Source organism: Cynocephalus volans, chromosome 5 (genome assembly GCF_027409185.1).
Source record: "Cynocephalus volans isolate mCynVol1 chromosome 5, mCynVol1.pri, whole genome shotgun sequence".
In the NCBI taxonomy this organism is placed as follows: domain Eukaryota; kingdom Metazoa; phylum Chordata; class Mammalia; order Dermoptera; family Cynocephalidae; genus Cynocephalus; species Cynocephalus volans.
This window is the reverse complement of record NC_084464.1, coordinates 58,643,071-58,664,014: the sequence shown is the minus strand read 5'-3', so window position 1 is coordinate 58,664,014 and position 20,944 is coordinate 58,643,071. Positions and strand designations below refer to the sequence as shown.

The 20,944-nt window shown below is 37.1% G+C and overlaps 1 protein-coding gene across 1 annotated transcript in view; it reads left to right on the top strand.

Annotated features, from left to right (window-relative positions):
- PTCHD4 (patched domain containing 4) overlaps positions 1-20,944 on the top strand; it is a 218,435-nt gene that overhangs the window by 126,741 nt on the left and 70,750 nt on the right. The window lies entirely within an intron of this gene.

The window sequence follows — 20,944 nt, the reverse complement described above, 5'->3', positions numbered from 1 at the left end:
AAACCATTGACCTTTTCACAGAAACAAAAAACAATTGCATAGAAACAGGAGCCATACACAGTGAATTATTACATGGGAACAGGAACTGTACACAGTGAAAACTTGTATGCTTGATTGCTCCAACGGCTCATTCTTGGCCTTTGTGACCTAGCTCCCTAGCTTTCTTTGTGCACCTGGACAAACCCGTGTGCCAACGGGATGTAGTTTTTTTTTTTTTGTTTTGTTTTGTTTTGTTTTTTTTAATTTTATTTTGTCGATATACATTGTAGCTGATTAATGCTCCCCATCACCAAAACCTCCCTCCCTTCTCCCTCCCCCTCCCCCCCCCAACCATGTCCTTTCTGTTTGTTTGTTGTATCAACTTCAAATAATTGTGGTTGTTATATCTTCTTCCCCCCCCCCCCGGTTTGTGTGTGTATGTGTGTATGTGTGTGTGAATTTATATATTAATTTTTAGCTCCCTCCAATAAGTGAGAACATGTGGTATTTCTCTTTCTGTGCCTGACTTGTTTCACTTAATATAATTCTCTCGAGATCCATCCATGTTGTTGCAAATGGCAGTATTTCATTCGTTTTTATAGCTGAGTAGTATTCCATTGTGTAGATGTACCACATTTTCCGTATCCACTCATCTGATGATGGGCATTTGGGCTGGTTCCAACTCTTGGCTATTGTAAAGAGTGCTGCGATGAACATTGGGGAACAGGTATACCTTCGACTTGATGATTTCCATTCCTCTGGGTATATTCCCAACAGTGGGATGGCTGGGTCGTATGGTAGATCTATGTTCAATTGTTTAAGGAACCTCCATACCATTTTCCATAGAGGCTGCACCATTTTGCAGTCCCACCAACAATGTATGAGAGTTCCTTTTTCTCCGCAGCCTCGCCAGCATTTATCGTTCATAGTCTTTTGGATTTTAGCCATCCTAACTGGGGTTAGATGGTATCTCAATGTGGTTTTGATTTGCATTTCCCGGATGCTGAGTGATGTTGAGCATTTTTTCATATGTCTATTGGCCATTTGGATATCTTCCTTAGAGAAATGCCTACTTAGCTCTTTTGCCCATTTTTTAATTGGGTTGCTTGTTTTCTTCTTGTAAAGTTGTTTGAGTTCCTTATATATTCTGGATATTAATCCTTTGTCAGATGTATATTTTGCAAATATTTTCTCCCACTCTCTTGGTTGTCTTTTAACTCTTTTAATTGTTTCTTTTGCTGTGCAGAAGCTTTTTAGTTTGATATAATCCCATTTGTTTATTTTTCCTTTGGTTGCCCGTGCTTTTGGGGTCGTATTCATGAAGTCTGTGCCCAGTCCTATTTCCTGAAGTGTTTCCCCTATGTTTTCTTTAAGAAGTTTTATTGTCTCAGGGTGTATATTTAAATCCTTAATCCATTTTGAGTTGATTTTAGTATACGGTGAGAGGTATGGATCTAGTTTCATTCTCCTGCATATCGATATCCAGTTATCCCAGCACCACTTGCTGAAGAGGCAGTCCCTTCCCCAGTGAATAGGCTTGGTGCCTTTGTCAAAGATCAGATGGCAGTAAGTGTGTGGGTTGATTTCTGGATTCTCTATTCTATTCCATTGGTCAGTGTGTCTGTTTTTATGCCAGTACCATACTGTTTTGGTTATTATAGCTTTGTAGTATAGCTTAAAGTCAGGTAGTGTTATGCCTCCAGCTTTATTTTTTTTGCTGAGCATTGCTTTGGCTATTCGTGGTCTTTTATTGTTCCATATAAATGTCTGAATAGTTTTTTCCATTTCTGAGAAAAATGTCTTTGGAATTTTGATGGGGATTGCATTGAATTTGTATATCACTTTGGGTAGTACGGACATTTTCACTATGTTGATTCTTCCAATCCAAGAGCATGGAATATCTTTCCATCTTCTTGTATCCTCTCTGAAGCTGTTATCAGAAGGCTCCCAACAAAGAAAAGCCCAGGACCAGATGGATTCACAGCAGAATTTTACCAAACATTCAAAGAGGAATTGACACCGATTCTTTACAAACCATTCCAAAAGATTGAAACGGACGCAAATCTCCCAAACTCATTCTATGAAGCAAACATCATCCTGATACCAAAACCAGGTAAAGATATAACCAAAAAAGAAAACTACAGGCCGATATCCTTGATGAATATAGATGCAAAAATCCTCACTAAAATACTAGCAAACAGAATACAGCAACACATACATAAAATTATTCATCACGATCAAGTGGGATTCATCCCAGGGATGCAAGGTTGGTTCAACATACGCAAATCAATAAATGTGATACACCATATTAATAAACTCAAACACAAGGACCATATGATCATCTCTATAGATGCTGAAAAAGCATTTGATAAAGTTCAGCACTCATTCATGACAAAGACCCTCTATAAGTTAGGTATAGAGGGAAAGTATCTCAACATAATTAAAGCCATATATGACAAACCCACTGCCAATATCATCCTGAATGGGGAAAAGCTGAAAGCTTTTCCTTTAAGAACAGGCACTAGACAAGGATGCCCACTCTCACCACTCCTATTCAACATAGTGTTGGAAGTACTAGCCAGAGCAATCAGAGAAGAGAAGGAAATAAAGGGCATCCAGATTGGAAAAGATGAAGTCAAACTGTCCCTGTTTGCAGATGACATGATCCTATATATCGAACAGCCTAAAACCTCTACAAAAAAACTCTTGGAATTGATAAATGATTTCAGCACAGTAGCAGGATACAAAATCAACACACAAAAATCAGTAGCATTTCTTTTCTCCAATAGTGAACATGCAGAAGGAGAAATCAAGAAAGCCTGCCCATTTACAATAGCCACCAAAAAAATAAAATACTTAGGAATTGAGTTAACCAAGGAGGTGAAAAATTAGAGACAGGATGTAGTTTTTGCCTTTAAAAACCCCACAAGACCAAAGCCCGATGCCACTCTTCCTTGGTTACTCCTTGGGAGACAGACGCTGGCCAGATGAAGTGAATAAACTGCGCTTTTTCTGCGTGAGTGGCGTGTAAGTGCATTTTTTGTGGGAGGGTGCCTTACAACACCCTTGGCAAATAAAACTGTTCCAGTTCTTTTAGTAATAAAAGGCCTTGAGTTTGGTTAATTCACTGAGGTTGTATGAAAATGAGATTATGAATAAAGTGAGGAGAGTGAAAGTTTATACACTCGAAAACGTACATGCATTTCAAGCCCACATTTCTATGACAGTTGCTGAGTTTAAAGAATTACATGTTATATGTGTTGTATATTGCTATTATAAAGAAGTGTTCTGCAGAAACAAAACAAAAAAAACAAAAAAAAATAAATAAAATGTTTTTGTGTTATCAGTGCTAATTAGCCTTGTATGTAATGATTACAGTAAAATTTTTCTGCTTGGTTAACATGGCAGACACATTCTTCTTTGTCTATTACCCATTTTATATTGTTGTCTTGCAGAGGTAAATGGATTCTGTCACCTTTAGACTTGGCATTTTATTTTTATTACCTGCCTAGCATCCACTTGTACTGATGACTCCTTCTGTTTACATGACTCTACATTTATCTAATTGCTCCTGGATAAATTTCCTTTGTTGGACTCTGAGCAGATGTGAACAAGAAACGGTAGAAAGAAAGACTATGAAGAGGAAGGGAGGGAAAGAGAGAAGAGCTGGCTCATTTCCACTTACCTTGCAGCCTGAGGTGACCGCTCAGAGAACATTATAATACCCTAGCCTAGACCAGGTCAGATCTGCCTGGCACAGTTTTATAGGATTCCCTTAAACCCATTGTATTTATTATAATTGTCAATACCTCTCTTCACCTAACTCAGTCTTTGGCAAAGAGTAGGTCTTCCATAAAAGTTTGTTGAATGAATGAATGGACAAGAAAGATGCTCCCAAGTTTCATTAGAAAATAGATGTAATTACAACACTTAAATAACTTAAAAGCCATTCCCCTTTGCTTCCTTTCCTTCCTCTCCTCTTCCCTGTAGAATTCTTAATATAGATATGTCCAGCCCATTCTTAGGTCAAAAGCTCACATCAAAGCTTTAACCATGTGTCTTAATGTATCACTTAGACTATGTAATTTGAAGAAATAATTATTGCCATCAGCTCTGCTGTTGACATTTTGTCTTTTATTCTTCAAGGGCATTTTTATATATATTCACCTGCTAGAATCTAACGAATGTTTCAAAGATGAGTTGGGAATGCTGCCAACCTATTTTCATTGATGTTTTCTGAAATGTCTTTGAATAATTTGTTATTTTTTAGGTGTTATCCTTATTTTTGCAAAATAAAATTTGGGAGACTTGGATTTTTAATGGTGTAATTATAGTCAGGTTTGCCTCAATTTTTAATTGATTTCCATAACCAATTGTGTTGTGTGTATGCTCCAGCTGCAGCACTATATTTAATTTTAGCTCATGCAGTTTTTATTATAGAAACATTGAGCAATGGGATGTTGGAACTGGAAAGTCCTTTTGAAATCTAGTTCTATCCTCTGATGTTATTTATTGCTACCCAGCTCTGCTATTCCCTTTCTGAACTGACGTGGAAAAGTAGAATCTGTTTCTGAAGATTGACAATTTGGGGGGTGGCAATTTTTAGTCCAATATCAACTTTTTAAAAAATAAATTTATGGAAAAGAGTTACTACTAATAAAAAAGAAACCTACTAGAGAACTCTTTAGGATATTATGATTCTAAAAGTTTGACCAAACAAGGTGGAAAGGACTTTGTAAGCCAGGTGGAACGGTGTCCAACTGCCTGAACTGCAGTAATCTAAAAAGGAAGGCAAACTTCTTCTCTAAAGTGCTAGATTGTAAATATTTTAGGCTTTGCCACTTCTCTCTTTCATAAGTACTCAGCTGTGCTTTTGTAGCTCAAAGCAAACACAGGTAATACATAAATGAATGAGCTTGGCTATAGTCTAATAAACTTTCTTCATAAAAACAAGCACCAAGCTGGATTTGACCAATCCCTAGCTAACTGTCATTTTCCAAGTGCATGAGCTTCAGAAATTTACTTATACTTAAGCACTATATTTGATTATATGATAATCAATACATTAACTGCTCCCCAACAAACACACATACACACACTTTTCTTCTCTGGATTTGGATTTTCTACAGGATATCTCCAGGCACTAGCATAGCACCAAGCCCCAGTGCACATTCATCAAATATTGGTTGAATGAATAAAAATTCCAGAAAATCACAAATATAAAATAATTTTAAGTTTTGTGTACAATCATCAAAGAATAAAAAAGGAAACTTAAAGGCGTTTATTTTCTTTACAAACTTTACATAAAGCATGTACAGCATTGTACATGTTTAAATATGTAGAACTCAGACTCGCATTTGTAAGTATTTTAAATGTACAAAAAAATATGAGGTTTTATAGTCCTTAATATGACATTTTGCCCCAAATGGATAGAATTAGGAGATTAATCATGCCCTAAAGGCCCATCTTGGTAAATTATTGATATCTACATTCAGCTAGATTGAAATAGACTAATTAATTAACTGGATCATTTTTCTCATGAAACTGTATAAAGAAGGATTAATCACAAGAAAGTTTGAAACTGCTGTTGCAGGCTACAGTATTGCCACAGAATGCTTTCATTCTATGTTAATATAAAGACCTGAAAAAACTATTTTTCAGGTCATCTGACATATTCTTTCAGAATTTCTCAACTGATTACTGAGACACTTAGGAACCAGAGGGAACAGTTTTGCATCTGAGAGAAAAAACATGACAGAGATTATTTTTTTTCTGTTTCTCCCGAGTAGTATCTGCCCGTAACAAAACATGTGCCTCACTTTGCAAACTAAGCAATGTCTGCAACGAAAAGCATAGAATGTCAAACACTAGTTTGCTAGGAAATAAGGAGACCTGCTTTTTGAAACCTGGTTTTCCCAAACTTGAACTTTCAGATATAAGTCTGTGCCTAACAGTTAGGGCTACCTTGGCAGCCTTCCCAAGAGAAGGTTGTGATGAGAACAACAGAGAAAGAGCCTCATAATCCTGCAGTTTATACTTTCTGTCCTTGGAGCTGTTTTGTGTTATTTTATTATTTATTTTAATTGTGCTGTGTTTTGCTATTCTCTATTGACACTGCAATCCCTGAGAACTTATGAAGGGCAACTCCCACATACTCATGGGTTATTATAAACTAGAAAAACTATTTTTCTTTAAATGTATGAACCAGAGTTCTGTCCCTTTCAAAATAGTTATTCAGAGGCCATGAGCTTATGCTGATAAGTACCATCGCTTAAGATGTGTTTGCAGTTCCTCAGTTGGAATCTCTTTGGATTCTCTGCAACACTATTTTGAACATCTTTGAGTGTAGCAATGCTTCATTCTTTGAGAGTGTGTTTGATTTTGTACAAACAGCCCTGAATCATTCAAAGCTAAAGCACATGAACAAGGCGAATGGCCAAGTTTCATAATACAATGTTTCATCCAAAGTTGAGGTGGGCTGGTAGGCAGAGACTCCGGGGCTTGGGAGCTTTTTGCACTGAGAAAAAGAATACTACAAGGTCTGCAATTGCTGTTTTTCTATTGTCACTACTAGACAAGGGGTCAACACAATTTCAAAAATGTCCACATTCCAGGAATGTTTGGAGCATTGGAATTAGTGTCTAGCTTCCCAAGAAGACCACTTCTAAGGAAAAAAAGCAATATGCATATTTTTTAATTAATTTTTCTTTAGCAAAAATCATGTAGTACTATGAATCAGTCCTTATTCTATGTGTTTTATGAATAGTAACTAATTAAACCACATAATAACCCTATGAGGAAGGTACTATTACTAACTTCATTTTACAGATTGGCAAACTGAAGCAAACCAAAGGCAAGTAACTTCTCCAAGGTCAAGAAGCTAATCAGTGTTGTGTTTGAATTACCTCCTGCTTAGTTCAACTCCAGAATATTTAGTATGTTTCTAGATGGCATCAACTTTGTTACTTTATGGTTCTGCCTCCTAATGGACTAATCTTTACAACAGGGATTCCTGTGGCAAACCTCTGCCTCCCAAGTTGTTTCCTTCCACCTAATTTTGACATATCAGACAGGGTCTGTAAGGGAGAATGGGTACTTCAGCCACAATAGGTTTAATATGAGGAATTATGAGTTTCAAAACCATTAGCAGGATGAGAGGATAAAGATCAGGGAGGATCTTCACAAGCTTTCAGAAAGTTAGGAGTTGACTACATGCAGGACATGCCAGCAGCATCCATTTTCCAAGTCTCACTGCTGCCATAGGGCACATGTTTCTGGTGCCTATGGGAGAACACAAGTACTTCTGCTTTTCTTCCACCTCCCAAGTCTGAAAAATGTCTCTCATTGGTGGAGTCTAATCAGCAACCATGCTATCAAGACTTCTGGAAAATGTAGTTGCCATGTATACAGCCTCTGCCTTACAAGGGAAAGCATAGAAGTGGGACAATGATGCTACGTTGCCAACAGTCAGGCACGCTGGAAGTCAAGGAAGGTTTGTTCCAAAACAATTGGTATGATGGCTTGTACAGGCAGAACAAATAGCAATAGGTCTATAAGTTATTCTGAGGGAGTCAATATTTATTAGTTATCTGCTGTGAACAAGCACTGGAATGGGTGCTACGGGAGATTTTAGACTTGAATCAGTTTAGATTTAAGTCTATTATTTTAACATTGATTTGATTGTTAGCTTGGTACTGTCCATTTCTCCATCTATAAATTGGACAAAGAATAATAATATGAGTCCTGGTACTAAGCAGGAATGCCTAAATAGAAGGGAAAGAAAAATAGAAACATGTAAATTGCTTTTTCTCTTCCCTTATTCTCTGGGTGACTTTGCTTTCAAGCCATATTTTTTATACTTCATGTGCTGTTTCTCACATCAAGTAGCACAGTAAAGTGGCAAAGGAAAATGTCTGTTTTCACCAGCTGTTAAAGGCTTGTTGAAGTTAAGGCTTTAAGTATTTATGGTTTTAATTTTAGGCTCAGATGCAGTATAGTGACCTAGAAAGGCTAGTGCTGTATGGTATAAAGTTTGAAAAATATTCATCTGAATGACTATGGGGAACTCCCTTTGGAGATGGTAAAACAAATAATTTATTAAATTGCTTCTCTCTCTTCCTCTCTAAAGATTTTTTTTGAAAGTCATCCACTGGGGGAAAAATACATGGGCAACATGGAGCCCAGGCTTTGCTGAGCAGCAACCTATAATTGCTTTCTAATTACACTGCATGAGGCATAATGCTGGAAACATGGTGTGAGTAATTTAAACACAATATACAGACTAGTTACAGGTGTTACATTGTCCAGTGAAAGTACGAGGACATTAAAGATGCAGGAGAAATGTTTCTATATATTTGCCCTGTAGTTTTGTTTATTATTTTCTTTGTGCTCATATATGAGATCCAATATAAAGAGATCACATAAAACTGTGGTCAAATCCATGTCTACCACTGGGTGTGGGATGTTCACAGAAAGTGATTATGATTATAGTTATATGTTAAATTTGTGTAATTATAGCGCTTTCATGTTTTGCCAATATCCTTTACAACATTCCTAGTTCAAAGGAATAAATGTGTAAATTACCAAAAGTTTCTTTTGTTACATGGAGTCAGATTTTAAAATCCCAAATAATATTAAGAAAAGTATAGAGTTCAACATGAAACCAGGGTAAAAGACCAATTTCAGGGCAACATAGGGGGTTTCATTTAGAAAAAAAACATGAGGAAATTAATAAATAATGGTGCAATTTTGTTGAGTTTAGTGTGTACCATGTTTTACAACTGTCTTAAGTACTTTAGCATTTTTAACTAATTTACCCTCCCAACAACCACAGGATTTGGGTACGTTTATTAACCCTACTTTACACATAAGGAAACAGAGAGGCACAGAAGTAAACAACTGTTCCAAGGCCACTTTGCTAGTAAAGGACAGATCCAGAAACCAGCCTGACTTCAGAAGTTTGAATCAGAGATAAAGAGTAGAATGAGAAGACTAAAATAAATGTTCATGTTGCACTTAATCACATTATAATCTCCACAACAGCTCATTGAGATTGTCTCCTGCCAGCCTCTGGGTCACTCCTCCTCCCCTTGTTTTTGACAATTTTAGCTCCAGATTCAGTGTCCCTCTCTCCTGTATTGTTTCCTCTCATAATTCTTGGTGATTTCAATGTACCTATAGGATATGTTTCTCAAATGTAATCCCCCAACCAATGACTTCATCGCCACCTAGTTCTCCAGTACATTTATTCTACCAGCTTTTGCTGTCCCTCACCTTCTTAATGGCTTCTCTTCTCTCCTTACCTAGCTTAAATTCTATGGTTAATTATCATAATCACTATCATGGGAAGATTCTCAACGACTGGACCCTCTCTTATTTTTCCTGATCTTACCTAGTAAAACTAAAATCATAACTAAATCTAATTCTCCCTACCCTACATCTCTGTACCTGTGTAGCAGAACACGGTTAAAGAAAACCACACAAGCACATCAACTATTCTCACTTTAAGTTCTGAAAGCTTGTTGGACATCCTGAATCCCAAGCCCCACCATTCCATCAAACAGCTCTTGTCCAGTCTCCACTGACCTCCACAAATCCAGTGATTAATTCTCAGTCTTCATCTTTCTGGACCTATTAGCATGATTTTGCTATTGGTCAGTCATGCCTCTTTTAGATTTTCTTCACTTGGCTATCACGTCTCTTTCTTGGTTTTATTTCAATGTCATTTTTCTTGCTCTTTCTAAGTCTCCTTGGCAGATTCCTTCTCTTCTGCCCATCCTCTTTCAGTTGGACTGCTTTAACATCAGTTCTTGGTAGTCTTTTCCATATACATTCATTTCCCCTGTGATATCTTCCAGTCCCTTGGCATTAAATACCAACTGTATACTGACAACTCCCAGATTTTTATCTCCAGCCCAGACATCTATCCTGAACCTCAAGTGTACTCTGATGCTCATATACCCAATAGCTATTTGATGCCTAACAGACATTTCAAGCCCAACATGTCCAAAAGAAAACTCCCAATCTTCCCTCACACACCTGCTCTACCCACAGCCTTTTCTATGTAAGTTACATAGAAAACTCCATGCAATTAGATAACCAAAAATACGGAATAACCTTTAACAGCTCTCTTTTCTTCACATAATCCATCAAGAAATAATGTTGATCCTGTCTTCAGAATATGACCATATTCTCAGCACTTCTCATTGTCTGCACTGTTACCACCCTGGTCCAGGCCAATGTCATATTTCATGACAACGCTGCCCTAAGTTTCTAACCAGTCTCCCTGCTTCTACACTTGTCCCCATACAGTCCATTATAAGAAAACAATCAGAGTCATTCCCTTAAAATGCCAGTCATAACCTTCTCTTCCTTGGCTCAAAACCCTGTAGTGGACTCTGATTTTACCCACATGAAAGTCCAAAGTCCTCACAGTGTCCTGCAAGGTGTTATGTGATCTGGCCCCATTATTACTCTGACTTTTCTTTATGACTTTTTCTGTTGCTCACTCTGCCCCAGCCAGATGGGCTTTCCTGCTGTTTTTGAACACTCTTGACTTGCTGTTGCCTGGAGAATTTACATTGCTGCTCCGTCTTCCTGGAATGATCTCATGGTTGATTCACTCACCTTCTCAGACCTACCCTGACTACCTCTAGGTTAAGACTGGAGCCTCTTTGGACCAATCTCCTTTATCCTACTCTACTTCTTTCCATTCTAACATACTATATATTTTATTTATTTAATATATTTATTGTTTATTACCCTTTTTTCCTGCTATAATGTAATCTATGAAAGGGTGGAGATCTTTGGTTGATTGATGTGTCACAACTGCTTAGAACAGTGCCTGGTACATAACAATAGATGTTTAACAAGTGAATGCATGACCAAGTGAGGGGATGGATAGTGTGCTTGTGCCTTGTAGATAAAACTTGACTGGGATGTAGGATAAGGAACATTGGGGTGGAAGCCAAAAGACCTGGTTTGATATTCTGCCAGCATGGTTTGATATTCTGGATTTTAATATTCAGCCATCATGGTTTGATATTATAGATTTGCCATTACTATCCATGATCTTGGAAAAATCACTAAAACTTTTTCACCTTCAGATTCTATATATATCTAGGGAAATCATGGTATCTATTTTATCAGGCTTTTTTGAGATAATGTTTGAGGATATGCTTTTGAAAGTATAAAGTGCTGTATAAACTGGGGACCATATAATTTATCATCCAAACTGGGACACTTTTGAGAGTAAAAATGCACTGTTAATAATTATAACTAGGAATATCAGATGCAAAACAGGTCAAAGGGTCATCCCATATGTATCAAATCCTATTGATTCTACTTTCAAAACATGTATCTAGAATCTTATAATTCTCATCACTTTAGCCACCACTTCCCTGGTCCAAGCGACCATCTTCTTTCACCCAGTAAACTGCAATAGCTTTCTGTCTTCTCCTCTCTTGCTCTGTACAAAGTGTTCTCTCTACCTTACCCTGAATGCAAAGTGTTCTCTCTACCTTACCCTATTTAATGCAAATCAGACCAAGTCATTTCTCTGCTTCAGATGATCTAGAGGCTTTGCTTCTCACTCAGGACAAGACCTCAACTCCTTAGCATGACCTACAAGGCCTATTACATCTCTGGCCTTCTTTCCTATTATGTCCCCCCATGCTTTTTCTACCATAGTTCCTGGCTGTTCCTCCAATATGCCAAGCATGCTTTTACCTCAGGGTCTTTGAACTTACTGTTTTCTCTACCTGAAATTTCTTTCCCCTGCATATTCATGTCTCAATGACCTTCACCTCACGGCTTAAATGTCACTTTATCACCCAATGTAATAAAATGGCAAGTCCTTCCTCTTAACCATACTGCTACTGGCACTGGCACTCTCTACCCTCCTGTCTGCTTAATTAGTTTTATTTTTCTCCGTAGCATTTACTATCATCTAACACTCCATGCTTTGTATATACTTATTTACTCTCTGTCTCACCCACCAGAATATAACATCAATGAGAGTAAAAAGGCTTGCTTTCCTGTTGCTGTATCCCAGCATCTAAAACAATGTCTGGCACTTAATCAGCAATCTATATATTTGTTGAATAAATGAATGAATGAAAGAAATTGAAGATATAATTAAATGCAGACCAGATATAAATGAACTTGCTTGAAGTAATAACAACCAAGCCAGGACATGCAAGTGCCTTGATTCTGATGAGTACCTCTCAAATTGCTTTCACAGTGTTTGAGGCCTCCCTTTGCTGCAGTTTGGTATGTGAGAGAGAGAATATTAAGTTGGCCTTGTTGCTGATGTAAATAAGAGGTGGCAGAAAGCACACGGTGAGCCAGGTGGTGTTACTCCTCTTGAGTTCATGCAGACATCTAAACAATGCAAAGTGCTCCGTGGCATATTCTAATTTTGAAAGACTCCAACATATTAATTCTTTCCCTAATTTAGACTCACCATAAGAACAAATCTTTTAATACAACTTAAAGCCACAAATGGAGAGGTAGCCTAGGGATGATATGCTTCCCAGTTGATTTCACAGTTTGATTAATTTATTTAATTGGATATGGGGTGTAAGACTGTGTGCAATATGTGAGAACAACATAAAGGAGGACACCTTCAATCTATGACAAAACTCCCTAAAAAGATCTGATTTCTAAATCTGTGACTCTATCACACAAAAACTTACTGGAAATGAAATATTCACTCTAAACAATACCAGATAAACACTTAGGTGAGATCTTTTTCAATTGGATTTACTTTGTTATATGAGCATAGCCCTATTTAATTTTAGATGTAGATAGAAAGAAATATTTAAAAACTTAATTTGATAACACTGTGCATATCCAATAATTGTAATTATTTTATAACGATCTAGAAGTTTGAAATTTTATTTAAAATCTCTCATCTCAAAATTGCCATAGGCTTTCCAGTCAAATACAAATAATACCTCTCACCAGGTCATGACAATAACAGAACCAAAGTGGGTGAGGAAATGTGTAAATATTTAAATTCTGGGTTTTGCCGGGACTGATTTATTGAAGAGTTGTTGCTTTATTTCAATTCATTCCCACACATTTTATGAAGAAGGTACGATTTTAGGAATTTAAGGAAGATACCTAAAAACAAAGAATTTTGAAAAGTAAAGCAAAAGTAATATTGGACAAGTTTAATTGTTCATATGTGCTTTGGAAATCAAACTGCACATTCTTATGCTACTAGATTAAGTTAGTAAATTTAGATCTGCAAAATGTGCTGGAAATCAAGCATCATATTAACTTTTTTCTTGGTTTAATATCCAGAAAGTTTGCATATGTAATAAAGTTTAATGTAATAGTTTTATGAGCAATTTGGTAACATGGGTATATATGTATATAATGTATGCATTAACATTTTAAGTTGTGAGCAGTTGACCATGCTCTTCTATCGAGAATGTATAAAGACAACACCCTAAGTGTTTAAGTGTAAAACACCCTAAGTGTTTAGGTATCAAATGATACATGACAAGATAATCATTTGACACATTTTATGAATAAGCCATTTGTTTAGCTATTCATGGCAATCAAAATAAATCATTAGCAGTTAAGAAAAAAATATAATATTCAGGTAAATTTTTGTTGTTGTTTAAAAGTGAGAATAAGGGAGGTGTTATTATTTCTGTAATTGTAGATAAGGAATTTTTCTATAATAAATGAAGATTGACCTCAATTAATTACTGGTACTGATCATTTTCAAAAGAATGAGCTTTTGTTAATTACTCTAGTGCTAAAAACCACAATTTTTTAATACTTGATTGACTTGTGTCTTAGTGTCCTACCTAGCAGGTATCTAGAGGTATATTTAAATCCAGTTCATCTTGTAGCATTATTAGGAGTTTGCAACGCTGAAAATATTTTCTGATTCCTCACGTGATTTATCATCAGGGTGGATAAATATTTATATTCACTTTGAAAATACTGCAGAATAAAATTATTTCAACCAAGTGTTCTCTATTGCACAGAATTCAGGCTCTCAAATATCTATGTGTATCTTAGGAGACCCAGAACTTTTTCCTAAGAAAGCTTTAAATTGCCCCACAGAAATATCTAAAAGAGTATCTAGTAATAACTATAACTTGTTTTCATGCTTGCTCTTTCAAATGGCGCTGAAGTTATTTAAAGCGCCTGTGGAGCTCATGGTGGGGGCTGGCCTTCCATCACCATGTGTTTAGTTGGGCTCCTGAACTTTCATTACAGATGTCAACCCAGCCTTCCACTTGGTCGATAATCAGAGCACCAGAGCATATGGTTCCTCCTTTAATCAGCCATATAAAATTTCTTCAGGCTAGGTTCTTATCAGATAGTGTAATTTTTTTTTATTTATTCATTTATTTTATTGAAACATAATTGATTGTACATATCTGTGGGGTACCACACTGAATATCAGTACCTATGTGCAATATGTGATACTCAAATCAGGATAATCAGTATATTCAACATTACACAATGTAATCATTTTTTGTGGCCCTTTACCAATTTCTTGCTAAACCCCCTCCCCCACCCCACCTCTGGTAACCGTAGTTCTATTCTTTCTTTTTAAAAGTTCAAATATTATTGTGATTGCTGTATCTTTCTTTATTTCTTTTTTTTTTTTAATTTTATTTTGTCGATATACATTGTGGCTGATTATTGCTCCCCATCACCAAAACCTCCCTCCCTTCTCCCTCCCCCCTCCCCCCCAACAATGTCCTTTCTGTTTGCTTGTCGTATCAAATTTAAATAATTGTGGTTGTTATATCTTCTTCCCCCCCCCCCGGGTTTTGTGTGTGTGTGTGTGTGTGTGTGTGTGTGTGTGTGTGTGTGTGTGTGTGTGTGTGTGTGAATTTATATATTAATTTTTAGCTCCCACCAATAAGTGAGAACATGTGGTATTTCTCTTTCTGTGCCTGCCTGACTTGTTTCACTTAATATAATTCTCTCAAGGTCCATCCATGTTGTTGCAAATGGCAGTATTTCATTCGTTTTTATAGCTGAGTAGTATTCCATTGCGTAGGTGTACCACATTTTCCGTATCCACTCATCTGATGATGGGCATTTGGGCTGGTTCCAACTCTTGGCTATTGTAAAGAGTGCTGCGATAAACATTGGGGAACAGGTATACCTTCGACTTGATGATTTCCATTCCTCTGGGTATATTCCCAACAGTGGGATAGCTGGGTCGTATGGTAGATCTATCTGCAATTGTTTGAGGAACCTCCATACCATTTTCCATAGAGGCTTCACCATTTTGCAGTCCCACCAACAATGTATGAGAGTTCCTTTTTCTCCGCAACCTCGCCAGCATTTATCGTTCAGAGTCTTTTGGATTTTAGCCATCCTAACTGGGGTTAGATGGTATCTCAATGTGGTTTTGATTTGCATTTCCCAGATGCTGAGTGATGTTGAGCATTTTTTATATGTCTGTTGGCCATTTGTATATCTTCCTTAGAGAAATGCCTACTTAGCTCTTTTGCCCATTTTTTAATTGGGTTGCTTGTTTTCTTCTTGTAAAGTTGTTTGAGTTCCTTATATATTCTGGATATTAATCCTTTGTCAAATGTATATTTTGCAAATATTTTCTCCCACTCTGTTGGTTGTCTTTTAACTCTGTTAATTGTTTCTTTTGCTGTGAAGAAGCTTTTTAGTTTGATATAATCCCATTTGTATATTTTTCCTTTGGTTGCCCATGCTTTTGGGGTCGTATTCATGAAGTCTGTGCCCAGTCCTATTTCCTGAAGTGTTTCTCCTATGTTTTCTTTAAGAAGTTTTATTGTTTCAGGGTGTATATTTAAATCCTTAATCCATTTTGAGTTGATTTTAGTATACGGCGAGAGGTATGGATCTAGTTTCATTCTCCTGCATATGGATATCCAGTTATCCCAGCACCATTTGCTGAAGAGGCAGTCCCTTCGCCAGTGAATAGGCTTGGTGCCTTTGTCAAAGATCAGCTGGCAGTAAGTGTGTGGGTTGATTTCTGGATTCTCTATTCTATTCCATTGGTCATTGTGTCTGTTTTTATGCCAGTACCATACTGTTTTGGTTATTATAGCTTTGTAGTATAGCTTAACATCAGACTTTTCATCACAAACCCTAAAAGCTAGAAAGGAATGGGATGATATTTTCAAAATACTATAAGACAAAGATTGCCAGCCAAGAATACTCTACCCTGCAAGGCTATCCTTCCAAAATGAGGGGCAAATAGTATATTTCTCAGACAAACAAAAACTGCGGGAGTTCACTACCACACGACCACTCTTACAAGAAATCCTCAAGGGAGTACTGGGTTTGGTTCCTGAAAAATAACTACCACTGCCATAAAAACCCAAGAAAAATCTAAACCCGCTAGTATAATAGAAATGGCATTAATGAAGAGAAAACAAGCTAACATAAACACTATCTACAACCTAAGGAACCAACAAACAAAGAAACCAAACAGCAAATCAGAAAGCAAGGAACAAAAGACACCTAAGACAACCAAACAACCAATAAAATGCTAGGAATAAATCAACACCTTTCAATAACAGCTCTTAATGTAAAAGGCTTAAATTCCCCAATTAAAAGACACAGACTGGCTGACTGGATCAAAAAGCAGGACCCAACTATATGCTGCCTACAAGAGACCCACCTCACCCATAAAGATTCACACAGACTAAGAGTGAAAGGATGGAAAAAGATTTACCATGCAAACAGAAAAGAAAAACGAGCTGGAGTATCTATTCTTATATCTGACAAAATAGACTTTAAACAAAAAACCATAAAAAGAGACAATGAGGGACACTACTTAATGATAAAAGGACTGATCCATCAAGAAGACATAACAATCATAAATATGTACGCACCCAATGTTGGAGCAGCCAGATTTATAAAACAAACTCTATTAGACCCAAAGAAGGAAATAGACACTAATACCATAATAGCAGGGGACCTGAACACCCCACTGTCAATATTAGACAGATCATCTAGGCAAAGACTCAGTAGAGAAACACAAGATCTAAACAAGACTCTAGACCAATTGGAATTGGCAGATATCTACAGAACATTCCACCCAACAACCTCAGAATATTCATTCTTCTCATCAGCACATGGATCATTCTCCAGGATAGATCACATATTAGGTCACAAATCAAGTCTCAATAAATTCAAAAAAATTGGAATTATCCCATGTATCTTCTCAGACCACAATGGATTAAAACTAGAAATTAATAACAAACGAAACTCTGGAAACTATAGAAACACATGGAAATTAATCAGATAGTGTAATTTTAAACTCTTCCTGACTATGATTAAAAGTGCAACAGCAAGAAATGCTTATTGTATGAGTGGCCTAAATAATATTTAGTCTTTCTTCTACATATTCTACACTTTGATTAGTACACTTCGATTTTCCTTTGATTAGTAATAAAAACTTTGTGCCAGTGCACTATTCCAAGCCTTCACATGTATTAACTAATTTAATCCTCACAATAAATCTGTGAGGTGGATAATCTCATTACTCCTACTTTATAGACAGAGCCAGAGAGATAAAGTAACTTGTTCAATGGCACATAGACAGGAAGTGGCAAAGTTGGATTCCAAACTCAGGCAGTTTGTCTACAGAGCCCACACAGCACTGGCCTTGTGTTTGTACCAAAATAAGTGGGCCCCGAAAACTGTGCTTTTCTTTAGCTTTGCTTTGACATGAAGACACCTGTTGTATGGTGGGCCATTCTAAGTAGCATTATGAAACTCACCATTGGGCTTATTGGAAATATTGCTGTGAACATGGTTCACTACATCAAACCATGTATCTTTTAAAACAAAAAATTTCTCTCAGATGTCAGAAGCAAACCAAATGCAACACCATTAATCTCATTCTCATAATGTATTGTGTTTATCCCTTTATTCCAGCCACTGGTAATTGCCAAACCTAATTTTTGATCCACCTCTATCTTCCATCTTTGCTCTTGATGTAGACTCTTTCGTTTGACTGAACTTGAGTCAGCCTCCTCTGAGTGCCCTTTTTAATCAGGCTCGACCTTGGGCTATGAACTCATCCTGTTTAGTCCAGTTTTAGCAAGAATCCTGCTGGGTTAGTTTATCCCACCTTGATAGCTGCTCAAATTCCTTATCCCCTAACCTTGATATCTTATCATCATGGCCTGCCTTCAGTAAGAATCCTGTCAAGTCAGTTTTACCAGAATCCCCCTTACCCTGATGTTTTATCTTAGTAATTTTTCATCCTCTGACCCCCGCCATGCTCCTTTGCTATAAATTATCACTTTTCCTTGTTGCATTCAGAGTTGAACACAGTCTCACTCCCCCATTGCAAGCCCCCCTTACATTTGTCCCTACATCTATTAAGATGTCCTGAGTAGTCTACCTTACCACTCTTTAACAAGTGTCATTAAATAAATTTCTGTTTAACACCCTCCTAGTATTTTGTGCACTGATTCTACCTATTATTGAGCCTTGTTTTCCTACATTTATCTCTCATGTTCGATTATTTGTGCCTCTTCAAATAACTTCAAATGCATTTTCAAGAGCAAGCATGAAAACAAATTATAATTATTACTAATAGATCCAGCAAAGTTGGAACTATTAATTTGTTTGGGAGGGTATGAGTTAGCAGTTCCAAAGTGAATGTTAAATACTGGCATTGTTATTGCAACTAGTGCTAAATGTTATAGCACTTATGTTTGGACAACAAGCTTTTTGGAGTCAGCAAGTTATAGGTAACTGCTCACTACTATATTTTCCACCTCCAATTTCACAGCCACCTATGTTTTCTTTTCTCCAGTAGAAGTATCCAGAAGACTTCAGGCTTGTGTTCAAAAACTGAAGGAAGATGGGAAAATTTGAGAGTCAAGCCTTGTCTGGCCTGGAAAGGGATGAAGTAAACCAGAGCCCCTTTGAAGACTGTAGAGTAGGAAGGAGTCCTGGAAGCAGGCATATGAAAGAAAGTGAAGAAATTCTGGTTTCCAATTTAGAGTCAATAATAAACAAAGGAATCCTGGAACAAACTGTTCAATCTGGGTCTTATTGAACTCAACTGAAATTTTGTAATTTAAGAGAAATGCTTCCAAAATGCCTGTCCCTGATTCCCACCTGGAATCTCAATACAAAGCAAATAGTCCTAGGAGGAGTGATAGAGGCTCCTATCACACGATCCTGCAACTAATATGTTCAGTTGGCTTTCCTAACACCTTGCTGAGATTAGCTAAGAGAAATAGAGTTTTGATGGGAGGTGGGAGAATGAGAGGACTGAGGGATAGTTTTTGAGCCTGGGGCACCCCAGAGGAATACTAGGGTAAATGACTGCTCTAGGGGGAGAGTCTGATGTGGGAGAAAATAAATACAAAGTGCAATTCCGAACACAGTGAGTTTTTTGGAGTCTTTGGAACATGTAAGTAAAGAGACTATGGTTACCATTTGACCATGTGAGTCAGAAGCACCAAAGAAAGATCTGGAAATCAATTTAGAAATGGTCAGTTTAAGGATTTGCAGTCATGGGAGTAAAGGAGGGCACCTAGGAGTGGAAGTACCTTTAGTGAGAAAAGAAAGAAATCTGGAAAAATGCCTAGAGGAAAGAGGTGAAGAAAGGACATCCAAAAAAGGCAATGAAGATGAATGGCCAGAGAAACACTGAGAGAGAGGTGCGATGGAAGTCAGGGACCAGTGCCTGTCGGCTGTGACCTGGCTTCATTCTAGACAGAACTGTGATGAAATACAAGTAATTCTCAAAATGGATAGATAGATAGAGAGGAAGCTTAAACTATCCTACTGAAGATTTGATCATTGGAGTCTATAAAACACACTGACAAGAGAGAGATTAACAGGAGAAAAGGCATAAAAATTCATCTACATGCAAATACATGAGAGTCACACAAAATATGAGACTCAAAGAAAAATTAAAAAATAAAAATAAAAATAAATTTTAAAAAATAAATAAATAAATGATAAATAAAATAATAAATAAATAAATAAAATATGAGACTCAATGAAGGACCAGATGACTGAAGTCTTTATGTCATATGGAAAGGAATAGAAAGGAAGGGGATGCTGGGGGGTGGAGGGGTGGCAGCAGGTTACTGGAGGGTGAGCAGGAGGAAACACTTGGTGAGCAAAGGCTGTCTTGTTATGCAGATACAACCTCTCAGGTAATCTCAAAGCTCCCCTCAGAAAGAATAGATAGTAGCCTGTTGTTAAAGTTTCTCTGTCAGACCGTTAAAAGTGTTAGACTTGTACTCTCTTTTTCTTATGAGTAATCTTTTCTACACCTGAATAAGGCAAATCAAGGGGCCTCAGAGAAAGCCTGTTCTTATCCACTGTTTACTTTATTAATAGAGATTTCCTCTACAGATACAAATCTCCCCAACAAAGGACAGCTCTTCAGAGCTATTCCTGTGTCTGCAGCCCCTCTAAGTAACCATCTCTAAATATGCTAAAGAAATCTATTTCGGGTCGCATATTTTGGTTTTCCTCAGGGTGTATGCTTTAATAGGAATACCTGTAAGAAACTGTGGCATCGGTCAGACGTGGGAGCCAGGGGTGGAAGAGAGCTTGTCTAAGAGGGAAAAGCTTTCTAGGCAGAGAAAACATCAGGAGCAAAGCCATGCAAGTAAGCTTACTGCAGTAAGTTTATAAAATTATAAACAGTTTTACTTTGCTGGAGAATAGATAATGAGAGAAAGCAGAAAATGATGAGTGATTTATTTAACACACACTCAAGGCCTGGCATGGGCCCAGTACCAGACTAAGTGCCTTAAACAGAGCAGCATTAATCCTTCCAACAACCCCTGAGGTAGCTACTACAGATAGAGTATCGTCTATTTGAAGTGCTTAGGATCTGAAGTGTTTCAGATTTCAGGTTTTCTCAGATTTGGGAATATTTTCATTATACTTACTGGTTTAGCATTCCTAATCCAAAAATACAAAATCCGACATGCTCCAGTGACAATATCCT